General features: G+C 39.8%; 1 protein-coding gene across 8 annotated transcripts in view; it reads right to left on the bottom strand.

The window, feature by feature from the left end:
- Positions 1-13,871, bottom strand: part of LOC135501091 (discoidin domain-containing receptor 2-like) — a 206,177-nt gene that overhangs the window by 151,042 nt on the left and 41,264 nt on the right. For all 8 annotated transcript variants that reach the window (XR_010449554.1, XM_064792885.1, XM_064792888.1 and 5 more), the window contains exon 2: positions 1,213-1,296. The gene's annotated coding sequence lies outside the window, so the exon portion shown is untranslated. The remainder of the gene's footprint in view (positions 1-1,212; positions 1,297-13,871) is intronic.

The raw sequence follows: 13,871 nt of genomic DNA, 5'->3' as shown, positions 1-13,871 counted from the left end.
ACTATCTGAAAACATTTACGCTAGAACAAAGTCTGCTGTCATTGGCGAGTGACCCTATTGTTCTCCCCCCCCCCACCATCTGGTGGACTTCCACTCTTCAGGCGTAAAGGTCCTGTTGGTGCAGCGTCAATTAATGAAGTTTGGCAATTACTGGACATAACAAATGTGATAAGATCGCATAACTTTTGGTCAACCTTTAATGAACCAGCCCAATCTGAACTAATTCCCCTTGATGACACTTTCACATCATTTAACACATTAAGATGACACCATGTACGAGGTCAGACAGCTGTACTTGAACCTTTTTTCTGTTGCAAAGGTCAAATATACGAACATGGAACAAATGGTGAATTTCATCCCTTGAAGCTTCAAGATTGGAGCAGCTAGAACCTGTCCAAAATACACTGAATACTTCCAAGAATGGTACGATACCGTTAACAGGTCCTGTATATCCCTCCGTGTGTTCAGCCTCCAGATCTTTTTGGGCAGATTCTGGTTACTCTGAGGTTTCAGTTTTGCAGTATGGCTGAGAAAAAGGCCATTGCGGACTTGCCTTATAGCAATGATACCTACATGTAAGGAACTGTAAATGGACCCATGAAACCAGACCCTATACTTTCATTTCTATTTCCACACAAATCAATAAACAAGACTTACTTTCATATAACCTGGTAAAATATACAAACCGAACTTGTCAAACGAACTTGAGATCGTTATCCGAAACTGAAACACTAACAGTCTGTGACTTGGATTTGAATTCTAGTTTAATTTCACCTGAGGGTCTGTATCTGTCTCTTAGCCAATCGATGATGAGATTGTAGATCAAACGCAGAAGAAATGCATCGATTGAGGCAGAATTCTCTCCGAGGAAGGAGGGGAAATTGTTTCACCTGTTCTGACACAATACATGGAAGTTAACAGTATTGGATCAGCGGAATCATTGATAAAGAAGACTGGATGCCAAGTTTTGGGCACTTCTCTACCAGAAGTTGTCATTGGTGAAACACTTTCACATCACCAACTGGGTTCTTGGCTTGTTGCTTTTAATAAGGATGAGTTTGGGTCGCAAAGGGTCTTTTAATGAGAAACTCAATTTAACTTCAAACTCTTATGGGATCATTAAGTGCCTCAAAAGGCATTTGAACCCACAACCTCTGGCACCCTAACCACTGCACGATCACACTCTCTGAATGCCTGTACACCAGTACTTACTATTAATTGCTTGACACTATCTCCTCTTCCTCAGTCTATCTTCTTCAGCTCCCTTCTTCTCTGGTCACATCTTTAAAATCATTTCTGCAAGAGAAAAATTTGAAATCTTTTTGATATCTAAAGACGGGTTGAAAGCCTTGACCCAACTGGACCCAGGTAGAGAGAACTGCAAAGGACAGGAGGAAGTGGAGTAGTCTTGTTGGTGACCTATGCTCTATTTGGAGTAACAGGGTTTAAGTAAGTCAAGAAAGAAAGCCTTTCGTGTTTGGCGGGATCGAAACACAGACCCCGCAACAAAATCACCTTATAACCCTGGCGTAAATGAAGACTGAAGTTGACCTATGTGCGCACAGAGCCAACAGTGATATCGTACAATCAGTTATTGGCCACACCACCCCTAGCTTACAAGGCAAACGTCATCACACTTCCTGCGGAAAGAAACTGCAGTAATCAGCTTTTTTGCAAACTTCCATATTTGCCCGATGTCTGTTGTTGAAGACAAAAGAAAATGATAGTAGAATCAATCAGGCTTGGTTGACTATAATGAGTAACTAGATTGACTGCCAGGGGCACGAGTTGATGGAATCCCGGTTTGGGAATCGGTTTTAGATTCTGCGTGGTGTGGCTGTATCAGTGCTCGGCATGGTTCTTTCTCCAAATCTGCTCAGTGTGGCCCTTTGGCATAGATTTGTTTCATGGCGAATTAACATATATTTGCCTCGATCTGAGCATATTAACCGATCTATTCCTGCAAACTTAGGGGGAGAGAACACCACATGACAAAAAGATATGAATAGGATGGAGAAGGAGAAGAAAAAACTTGATCATCGGATAAAGCAGTGATTGGAGTTTTTTGTTTTTATTCCAGGGGAGAGATCTGAGTAATCTGATCAGAGCCAAATTCTGAAATTTGACGAAATGAGAATGAGCAATTTTGAGTAAACCATGACATCACAAAGAGGGCACATCTAAGATTGTTATTACAAGAGCATCAAAGGCAGAAGAGGGGGGAGGGGGAAGAGCAGATTGTTATTGTGCAAACTTGAAGACAAAGAAAACAGTTGTGAACTCAATCAGGCTTGAGTCAGAGTAATGATGAAATAGATTGACTGCTTCAGGTGTGAAGAGATGGGTTGGAACATTTCTCAGAAACAGTCTCAGATGGATAAATATGTTGAAAAGTTCTCAAATTTATGTTGGCCATAACAGAGGCATCCTTGCCATGGTCAAACTCCTCAACAGGGCCGTATTTAACTTTTTGGTCCCAGGAGGGCAGAACGCTATCTTTCACTTACTACTGAGCTGCCTCAAGGACCGTGTCACCAATTCATCAATAAGGGAGAACTTTCTGACATCATGAGATCCTTCTTCAAAGCTGTTAGTCATAGCGTTTAAAGTGTTAAATAGTGAAATAAGCATTAGATCACTAGCTCCTTTATAAGCTAGGGTAGCTTTCATGTGAACCCTTCCCAGGGGTGAGGATTTGGTCAAGGGGCAATTACCACCGTGTTTACAAATCTAACCATGGAGAAATTTTCAATTTTCACCAACTCATGCTTGAAATGCATAATGCTCGTAAGAAAACTTGTAAGTCTTCCCTGACTAACATTTCTTATGGTTCAGAAAATATGGTGGAAGGTGGGAGGGGATATTGGCCAACACGAGACACATGATGCATCTTATATCTTTATCATTCATCAGGACAGACATTTTTCACTTTTCTGCACACTTTTCTCTACCACCCCAATCTTCCCTCAAAGAAAACGTCACAACCAACATTAATAGCCTTTCTTTGAAACTTCTTAATTTCAAGAAATCAATGCTTTATCCTTTGACCAGTTTCAGCTCCAAAACAGCCATCTTGTAGAGCTTCTTGATGACATTGTTTGTAGTGACATTGTCTATTGCAAACCAACAACCCAAACAATTCCACGCTTCATTTCGACAATTCAAACGAAAACCCAACGGGAATTTCTTTTTCATTATTTTTTGTAACTAGAATGAAGTCACTTTGTAGTCATTAGGAAAGGATTCCTCCTCTGTAGCTCGAGGCGGGCAAGTCATTTTACAGAGTACTGGATACGGGCGGAGTGGGGTTGATTTCAGATCAGATGACGCCAGGAAGTCAGCTGTGTTGTTATAGATGGAAGACAATGGTTTTGACGCTCGAGGAGGGCTGGCGGGGATCGGATGTTTGTGATGTGATGTCTTACTTTTACCAGTGAGACGGAATAAATTTCTTTTAACTGTTCTTTAATTTTTTACTCGGTCATGGAAGCAGTCAAATTCAGAATTCTTTGTTAAATTTGAGGCATTACAGTATAGAAATTGAAGCCTCACTCTCGGTACCTGTTGTCTCACCAAACATTGCTTGAGGGGAGGTCTTATTTTGCCTCAATCCATGGTGTGGTGCCTTGGTAACCAATACCAACAGTTCAGTACCAATTCATCAAACCTTTAATGACATGCCACTATGTATCTTCAACAAGCTTCAACTCAACCTTCTTACACTTATCCCATCTTTATAACACTAAGATCCCATCTTCAAATCATAGATATTCCACGACTGTCACCTTGGATTAGCTGTCTGCGACTCCAGAAGAGCCTTTCATTGATTCAACCAGATGAACATATGTCACGATTTAATATGTCCTCATCCTAAGACTGGATTGGTTATTTTGAGACGTTCTCAGAACATGGTAATCAGTTATCTGTCAAAGCGGTAATTATCCTTGTGTCATTTAGACTAAGTGACCCTGCAAATGACTTGGTTGCCAAGAAGATACTGTATGTAAGAGGGACAGTAGAGAGGCATCTTTACGACACAGGCATATTACATGATGATATTACTAAATGATTCTTATCCGAGGAGACAAGTCAGGATGACAATCGACCAAAACTTTTGTTGGGATCTCTATCTTCAAACATGATCACAACGATGGCAGAACTATTTTTGCTAATCCCTTAGCATTGCAAGATTTCATGCTCCAGCACCAAAACAGAATGCAGATTTCACATTGGTTTTTCCAAACAATAGCATTGCATAAACCCATTGTTCGTATGTAATCTAATTGTTCGAATGACGAATCATTTGTTCAAGTTGCATTAGGAGCGTTGAGTCAATCCATATGTTTGAGAAGACGAAATGAACGAAAGTCATCCCAGGCATTGTTTGTTCAGCGTGCCGGATTGTTAGGGCGGGAGAATCTAATGGCCTCTGATAACCTCAACTAACATCTCTGTGTAAAGTCTTTCCCGATAAGCCTCCCTCAGGATTCAATAAATTTGAATTAGACAAGATTTTAATATCGTAGAACAAAAGACAAACGAGAACTGTTTGCCAATATTCTTCCACCTTTTTTATTCATTTGTCTGAGACCGCAATTTAATCCCTTTTGAACTCAACCCTTACCCCTTGAGCTTTTATTTCTCATTTTTCTCATTATTGCCAGACAGCTAAATATGTCACATAGAGAAAATCCGTCTGGCCAACAGAAGAAGAAACGATTGCTCTTTTTTGCCAGAGGTACTGAAAGTTTTATTGGTCCGTTTGGTAGATATACAATATTTTGAAAGCAATAGCTATTTTGATCCTCTTTGAACTAGATTCTCTGCCCTGAAATGTTCCTCATCAGTTTTCAATGGTTTTAATTTTGAGACAACATGGAACGAAAAAAAATAATCGATTGGTCCATTATAGCCAGAAGACAAGATGACATCACTTTCATCTGATTCTGATTGCTAATAATTTATTCTACTATTTGACTTTTTGAACTTGATGGTTTTATCAAAGAAACCTGATATATTTCCATTAGACTTTGGCCCAATCCTTGAAGCAGTTTTGCCATCTGGACAGCTGTAAAATATTTGCATTTACATCGAAAATAATGAAATCAAAAAGTTCTAAAACATGCCTTCGAATGATTAACACAAGGGACAATTTGGAGTTAATATTTTGCCTGAAACATTTTGACTATGATCAACCTTAAAAACCATGTTCTTCAAATAGCAGCAAAAGTGTTCAAAGTCAACAGACACTAAAGACATCAAAATTGCCCTGAAGTATCATAATGTATAAAGTTTTTCTCATCAAGAAATAGAATTTAACGTTATTTAAGATCCTGATGTGCAAAAAACGAGTGAAGCATTTGGCCTCAAACAACTTGACCTTCAACATCTGCAGAAGAACTTTCACGGTTTAACAGACATTGAAGATGTTTAATTCAGCCCGAAGTGTAATGTTTAAAGAGTCTTTGTGATAACACAATAAAACTGAACACTTTATAAGATCCCAGCTCTTAAAAAATGAGAGAAAAACACCCCAGCTTTCAAAGACAATGAGATTAAAGGATTTTCTTAAGTTTTATTGCCTTGGGTGTGAGTAATTTTTCATTTGTGTTTGTTTTTTGTCCATTATTACTCATTCTGTTGGGGCATGTTCTTTGATGAGTGTCCTATTCGTTGTTTCTTTATCGTCTTCTTTCTCCTTTTGTTATTGGGATATTTGATGTGAAAAATTTAGGATGTTGTTTTTAAGACATCATTTGAGAAAATAAGAGTAGATTGTGAAAGACTTCCAAGGCAGGAAGGTCATAGACCATCACCTTATTTGGGCAGGGTGCCTGTAAAGAGTGGTATTCTTTATTTTATTGAAGGTAGATCCCTTTATGACAGAAGGGTATAGAAAGTCCAATCACATATCACTTTTATATTTTGTACCAAGAAGAAACAAACACAAGGTGGTTGATGAAGACCTAAAAATCATTTCATCTGTTTGCCGATAAGAATCGGAAGGAGACTCAGTCAGGAAGAAAGAAAGAGTGGGGTTTCTTATGACATCATAAACATTGGAGAACAAAGACCTAGATGAGGAGCAAATGAAGAAGAATAAGGGCTGTTGATTCTGAATCATTGAGTAGACATCTTTGGTTATGATCTATAACCCACAATGGTGGTGCCTATGGTCCACCCTAAACAGGCAATGATGGGCTGGTTTCCTTTGACCTTGGTTTGTAATGATTCCTTATACCAAACAAAGATTAAACTACCACATTCTAATTACCAATGAACATTGCTTTTGTCCAGCAGTCAATCAGAGATCGAAAGCCATTGAGTAGTAATAGGTAGCAGTAGTTAGCAGTCCAATACACAATAGACTTCCAGCCCATGTCAATTTCATCCACAAAGGGTTCTGTCTTGTATTAGATCACTAACTATGACTGTCACCTTTTGTCCCTCATTCAGTCATTTGACTTGGAGGTTGTTGGGTTTCCACCTCACAATGAAGACCTGAATGAATAAAGCAAAAACAATGCTTTTCAAAGGTTTTTTTGTCTCATGAACTCATTGTTGACACAACATATATCTTTATGACTGGGCAGGTTATCCACCCTTCATCCCGTAAGCTCCTTTGACCTTGTATTAAAAGGATTCCCTACGATCAAAGATTCACCAAAGTAAAAGCCCCACTGAAGTATCTTTGTCAATGATTGCCACCAATAATCTGACTGCCACAATCTAATCAGCCAAAGAAGACAGTTTCTTTGTTTTCCACATGATTTGAGATCAAACGCTTGATCTAGGTAGCAACATGATTCGTCTGAAAGCAAAAACAGTGTGGTGTATTGCATTAGAACATCCAATTCTCTTGCTGCTGATAAAGAAATATCATGTTTATGTTTTGTTCTTCCAAAACAATGAGGACTGATGAAAAGCCACATTGAAAAGCCCTGATTCTATACCAAGGAATTTGCGCATATTCGCAAGGTTCTCAAAATAGCCCAGACTTGAAAGGGTTAACATGAGGGTGTTTCAGTCAATGTTTACCTCACAAAATGAGCTGTAAGTTGAGACGTTTTCAATACCTTCCCATCACCTAACTTAATTAGAATCAATGAAAAACTCTCAAGCATTAAACAAACGCATACAGCCAAGTAAATTAGAGACTTGTTTGCTATGGAGGTGCCGAGGTGGGACTCGATCTGTCAAAGTGATAGATCAAAGTGTTGCCAAGCAACCAAACCAATTAGATTATTGAGCCATTTAGGATACTGAGGAGGTGTCCACTAGTCACTGAACCATTTCTAGACATCTCTGAGATCAGAAAACGCTTTATTATCTCACTACCATCCACATTTTTGACTTGCTCTGGAAGGATGTGTAGTACTGAAACTGACTCAATGATGCTACATTGTGTTCATACTCTATATTTCTCTCATGTGAAAATGATTTGCACCTACGCTTAAAACTAAAGAATACAACCGCGTTCTGGTAGCTGTTGACATTTATAGCCATAATGTTTTAACCTAATGACTCATCCATTAAGAGCTAATGGTTTTGTCTATTTGTGAAAGAACAGAACATCACCTGAGGGAAGCCAGAGGACAACCACGCAGATATCCAACAACATTCATGACGACACAGAAAAACTCTGATTTTTTGTCTTAAAACGTTTCTACGATAACTTTCTGTTTTAAAAAATCACGTCACCCAAGAGAAGCCGGAAGATGTCACCAGGTGAATTGGCTTAAGCACATTCTAAGACACAAAAATCACAGATGGCGAACTGAGTCAGCTAAGCTGCACAAATCTATGACAGAATGCAACGAAAAATGCTGAATCCATCCCATTTACCCCATTTATCGGCGAGGCATTTTTAAATGTAAATATTATTGAATGATCCAAGTAAATGTAGAATAGTAAGGTTTCTTTCCAATGTTTTGTCGCACCATCCACCCTATCTAGTGATGAATGCCACCATTATCTATTGACACAACTCGGGAGGATGGTGTTGTACTTGAGAAACCCTCCAACACCATCCTCCGAGTTATTTCTGATAATGCTCAAGATTTCTTCTTCCAATAGAGTAACAAATTTAGCTAGTTCTTCTTCGAAACATTGCCTATATTATATGACAGAAAACAAGAAAGTCTTTTGAAGTTTTTGATAACCCAAGGTATATCCACCCACATTGAGGAAACATATTATTCCAGATGAGCTAAAAATGTAAATGGAGTATCGTACCCCTTTTCGATTAGGGAAAATGTATGTAATGTCATCAGTGCAAAAAAAATTGCAACATCATTCATTGTCCACTTTAGGAAGCCAAATAAAAAAATTCCTTTGATGCTATGGATAATCCCAAGAATAAACAAAACTTTTTGATGCTACAATAGCCCAAGCACTCATGACTTATTTTCTATCTTGTTCAGATAGCATACCCAGTTCTTCCAAAAGACCTGAAATGTCACAAAAGCAATTGAAAACCCAGGGTAAAAGCACTCTATTCTGTTGAGATAGCACACCCACTTAGGCCTTAAAACCGACTTATCTTAATCTTAGTCAAAAGTGGAATGTTCTGGGCCTATTAACAGAAGCAGATGCCTGTCCAGACCACGCCAACTTACCGAAAGTGAATGCCAATCCTAAAGTCTCCTCCTTTCTTGAAGGATGGATAATATGTGTAATGCCGATAAATTGGCATGGCCCACTATCGCCAATGAAAGGATTACAAGTCTGAAAGAGCGCCATCAGCTACAAAGGAGAAAGGGAGAAAAATCCACCAAATAAAACGGTTGCTCCCCTTGCTGACCAAAGGAGAGCCTCCCCTTTGGTGTTATTTTCCCCTCATTAGTTAAAGTAAATTTGAGCAGTAGTTGCATCCACAGTTTTTGCTTTGAATGGTTAAAGAAGAAGTTGTTTCTCAGATCCTCCACGCCAGACTTATAGCAATGGCTAACTTTCCTAACTCTCTTACCATAAAAAAAACAACCAACGCCGATCTTTCAAGACAAACCAAACAACCACTAACAGAATCTTGAATATAGAAGAGGACGTTACCACAGCTTTGAAAAGCCATCCTTTAGATAAGGTGTCCAAGCAAGCCTAAACAACCTGACACGTTTTAGCGCAGAACATGTTTTTCACAGCCTCCAGGGCTGTCTAGCAATGTCCAACTACCCACGATGGTCCCTTAGCGGCTCTGGATCAGGTGTTCCACAATCAGGAAGTTTTTTTCATACTTGCCTTCATCGATCTGAAGGAGCCAACGGTTTTTATCAAGGGCTTTTCGATCAATATGTGTAGAGTGGCTTTATATTGTAAAGGGTATTAGATGGTTGTGGTAAGTGCCGTCATCAGCCAGCTATCGAGAAAATACCTGTTTGAAGATGGAGTTTTTTTCCCCACTCGACTGTGGAGTCTGGTTGACCTATCAGAGTGCATTCTGATAGGCACGTAAAAAACAGTTGTGGTCAAATTGGTCTGAAATATAAGTTACTTAAGACAGGTATCAAATCCTGAAAAGGGGCATTCACTTATTGAAAGTTGAAGCCAATGACTGGCTTTTTCACACTGAATCTGCCTGGAAAATCTGAAGGATCAAATGGTGATTATCAAGGGCATTGGAGGCTGTTTGTTCAATAGAATTCTATACCTGGACAGCAATCAATATTATCGGCAATACATTCAAGAGTCACCGATGAACATGGCACCTCTCAATTTCACCTGCTATCAAATACAATTATCAAACCTACTGAACCAAATCAGCTCTATACTAATTGAATGTCAATCACCAAAATTGCCAATTAAATGTTTTATTAGGACTGTTATGTGAAAATATCAACTGAATGATGTCAACTTTATCGAAGTCGAACACCTGAAATTTGAACAAGTCGTTGGAATTTGACTTTCCAAGAAGTTTTCAGACCGATCCATTTGAGAGGCTTATTGAAGAATACACCTCCAGTAGAAGTCAGCCTATAAAACGAAGGCCAAAACAGACTGCTTGAATAAAGAGGTTAAAATTCTTCTTCTTCTTCTTCTTCAGCGTTCACTCTGCACTTGGAGGGGTCATTCTCCTAGGAGTAATCCTCATCCAAGGCAGGATGAGCGTGACCTGCGTGCCACTACGGTTAGGTGCCAATGTGGTTTATTGGCCTAGTGGTCCGACTTTGGCGAGAGAGATAGAGTCCACGCAAGCTACTCATGTTTCTCACTTGGTGGGGTCTTAGCTTGCCCTGGCATAGACACCAGGTACAAGGAACCTCGGTTTTGAGTCTCATTCGAAGGACTGTGAAGAGCCAGGAACTTTTAAATACCGTAGTTCCTTGAAAGCCACGCCGGTTCATCCAGACATACGATCATGGGTTCTCCCTGGGATCGAACCCGGGCCCTATTGCGTGGTGGCCAGCAGTGTGAGCCACTAGGCCATGAGGTTCCTTAAAGTTACAATGAATTCTGTGGTTTCTAACCTCTTCACGCACTGAATCAACTTCACCATTACACTCTTTCATCCCACATGACTGGCTCATTGGTATTGTGGACACGAGACTGGCACAGAGTAAAACCAATTAGGCTCAGACTGATGGAAGGATTGATAGCAGACCTAATAAGGCTGGCTGTAGTGACATAATCCATTTCACTGCCTTAACATTGTTTACTGTCGACGCCTCTAGTAAGAGAATACTGATCATAAGCGCAAGGCAGTCATTTCACTATTTGTTAGAGAGTGGAGTCTTCATATGTACAGGATTTTTGTCGCAGTGACGTGCAATAATTGTTGAGTCCGACAACAATCTCACATTAGCAGAGACTATAGCAGGTGCCGGTAAAAAGAATTGAACATGCAATAAAATTAATATCAAACCAATTATCAGTAACCTGCTTGATTTGAAAAGCGATCCAGCGAACATAGGCGCAGGCCTTTGATCGTCTCCCTGTAAAATACATAAAAATCTCTGCAAGCATAAACACGCCATGCAAGAATTAAGTAATTTTTCTATCGCGGATCACCAGCTGCGAGTGAAGCGATCAGCATCGGTCATCACTCTTCCCGGAGTAGCTTTGTATCCTAGGTGACGCCTGTTACTCATTTTAATGGTTGTTATGAAATCCGGAGTAGATTAAGCCTGATCTATGGAGCATTGTCAAGATGACTTTGTTAAGCTAGTGATGCATTAGCCACTTGTTGTGCTGTGTGGACACCTCACTGGAGAAATAGTGGAGTGCCATAAATTTTCATTTCTGCAACAGTTGGTTAGGTCGCCTGGCACACAATACTGTAAACCATTAAATTTTCATGCCCATTTTGTGAAAACATTCAATTATGTCATTCAAGACAGTGTGAGACATCTTCCTATTCGAGAAAAATGTTTTAAAGATCTCCGAACAGAGCATCTATTTCTTTATTAACTACCACCGGCAACTTCCATCCACCTCAAAAGAAAGAAGCCATTGAAATCACCACGTCTCCCACCGCAATGAGAATATTATTGTATCGAGGAGATTTCTCCATTGTATCACATCCTCTACCTTCTAAAAGCCAAACATGATCGCACAATGTATCACAGCCAAGGACACAATGAGCCCAAGGCTCGACTGTATATTCCTTTCACCATATCATGCATTAGCAGTGGCTTCTGTCTAAAGCTTAGATGGTCAAATGAAGCTGTCGCTCAGTGTACAATGATGTACACAAATGATAGTCAATGCATGTGACAAATAGAGTCCATTCCAATGTAACTCGGTCTGAAATGGATGTGTGTTTTGAACACGGAATGCACAGATATATGTGGTAGTGTTACATCTCCTTTCCTAACAAACTTGTTGCATGATTTATTAGTGTCTCAAAGCCACTGTGGTTTGAGGAGATGAATGGTAATCAACAGCCACTATGAGAAATGTCAGAAAATGTTCAGTGTCCTCCATTCCAATCAATGGTCATGTAAATGGGTTTACCAATGGTACCATCAGTAAGAGCTTATTTAGAGGTTTCAAATGAATGGTCACGTTGATAAGATTACAAATGGAACCATCAGTAAGTGTTCATTGAGAGCTTTCCAATGAATGGTCATGTCAATGGGTTGACAAATGGTGCCTGGATTCAGTAGGCCAGAGCAGCATTTGTGCCGACAACTTCCAATTCAAAGGAACATGAAATGGCCAGGGCCATTGTGCTCACCTCATGTGGAGGAAAGATGGATGAAGAGCATGGTATTGTGTCATGTAGTGTTAGGTTCGATGTAGGTCCAAGCAGTTACAATTTCCCCAAAATGGCCAATTTACAGTACATTTGACCTCTGTGACCTTGAAAAGTAGGTAAAATCAAAAAAGACCCGGGTGACACATTGAATGGTTGTTACAATTAGATGTACCTATGATATAAAATTGGTGCCAATCGGGGTGGCCAAATCAGGAATCAGACCGGACTGAAATTTGGTCACCCAGGTCTCATTACATGGGGAAACATGTGTACCAAGTTTCAAGTCAATAGCTTCAGACTAGTTACGAAACGTGCCCTGCTAACGGACGACGACGGACGACAGATGCCACGCCAAAGCAAAAGCTCACCTCTCGGAGAGGTGAGCTAAAAATCAACATCAGGCACACTAAGTGGTTGTTAGCAGCAAAACTGTCCTGCCCATATCTGAGTCATGAAGGTTGCAGATTACAGGCAAGAGCAGAGATTATTGATGAAGTCGGGGAAAAACATGATGGCTGAAAGGAAGATCTTAAAGTTTTGTTTACATGGCTTGTCTGAGCCAACATCCCAACCGTTGTCATTTGACTTGTGCAGCAAATTAAAGTGACACATAATTCATCCATGTTTTGCCGAAGTAGCAAACTGTTTTGAAGATTATCCTGACAATTCAGCACTTTGACAGACATGTTTGCATAACAGTCAAAATAATTCTATATTATGTAAGCTTGTGTCGCAACGTTTGAAATATCACAACTGGGTGAGATTTCTAACTTTGTACTTTACTTCCTTGGTGAGCTGGCTTAGACATACCCAGTTCAAATCACGTGGAAGAGTAAGCCTTTATGCTGCTGGGAAACAGCCAATCTCGGCACTGCCTGTGAACAGTCATTTTTATACCTGCTGAACCTGGCCATCACCCAATTACTTGATAACTAATTCGATAAGGGATCAAGTTCTTAATGACCATAGAGGAAGATGCTATTGGAAGCTGGATTCAGCTGTCTTGGTGAGATCAGCGTGAGACCTGTAGCACCCTGGGTGTATTCCTTCGTCAACATGACAAAAGTGTCTCATCAACAGCGTTGACAGATCATCATTGTTGAAGTTCAAGATGAGAGTGATTTCAGCCAGCTCTGAATACACCTTATATAATTAATATATCCCTGTTAAAGCCAATGTTAAATGTCAAGGAAGAAAAGAATGTCTTTGATCAACTGATATCTAATGGGAAACTTGTTGGAAGTTTTATTTCTAAATCATGTGCCTGCAGTAGGTGACACCACTCATGCTTTGATGAGTGTTAATCAGCTGGGCTGGTGTTGTATTCTAGATCTTTCAGGTGCCTGTGGCTAGGGAGTCCAAGTGACAAATGTATGTCTTTAAACTTCTCCTTAAAAATGTTGATCAATATTCTCACAAATCACAAGTGCTTGTTGATAATCATGGATGACCCCCAACGATGATCAGGCCAAGAGAGATTCACTGGCGAGGTGTGCCTCTCTACTCTTTGGTCCACAGTTCTTATCTATAGTAATAAAATGATATCACATTTGTGTACATGTACAGTATGTCTTTTTAATAACCGTTACTGGATTCTTGGCAGATCCAAATAGTATAGAATCTATAAAGAAACTGAATTGAAGTTCAATTCAAAGAGCAGAACCCTCAATAATTGTGT

Source organism: Lineus longissimus, chromosome 17, assembly GCF_910592395.1.
Source record: "Lineus longissimus chromosome 17, tnLinLong1.2, whole genome shotgun sequence".
In the NCBI taxonomy this organism is placed as follows: domain Eukaryota; kingdom Metazoa; phylum Nemertea; class Pilidiophora; order Heteronemertea; family Lineidae; genus Lineus; species Lineus longissimus.
Note: the sequence above shows the minus strand (reverse complement) of the source record. Positions and strands in the feature narration are given on the sequence as shown.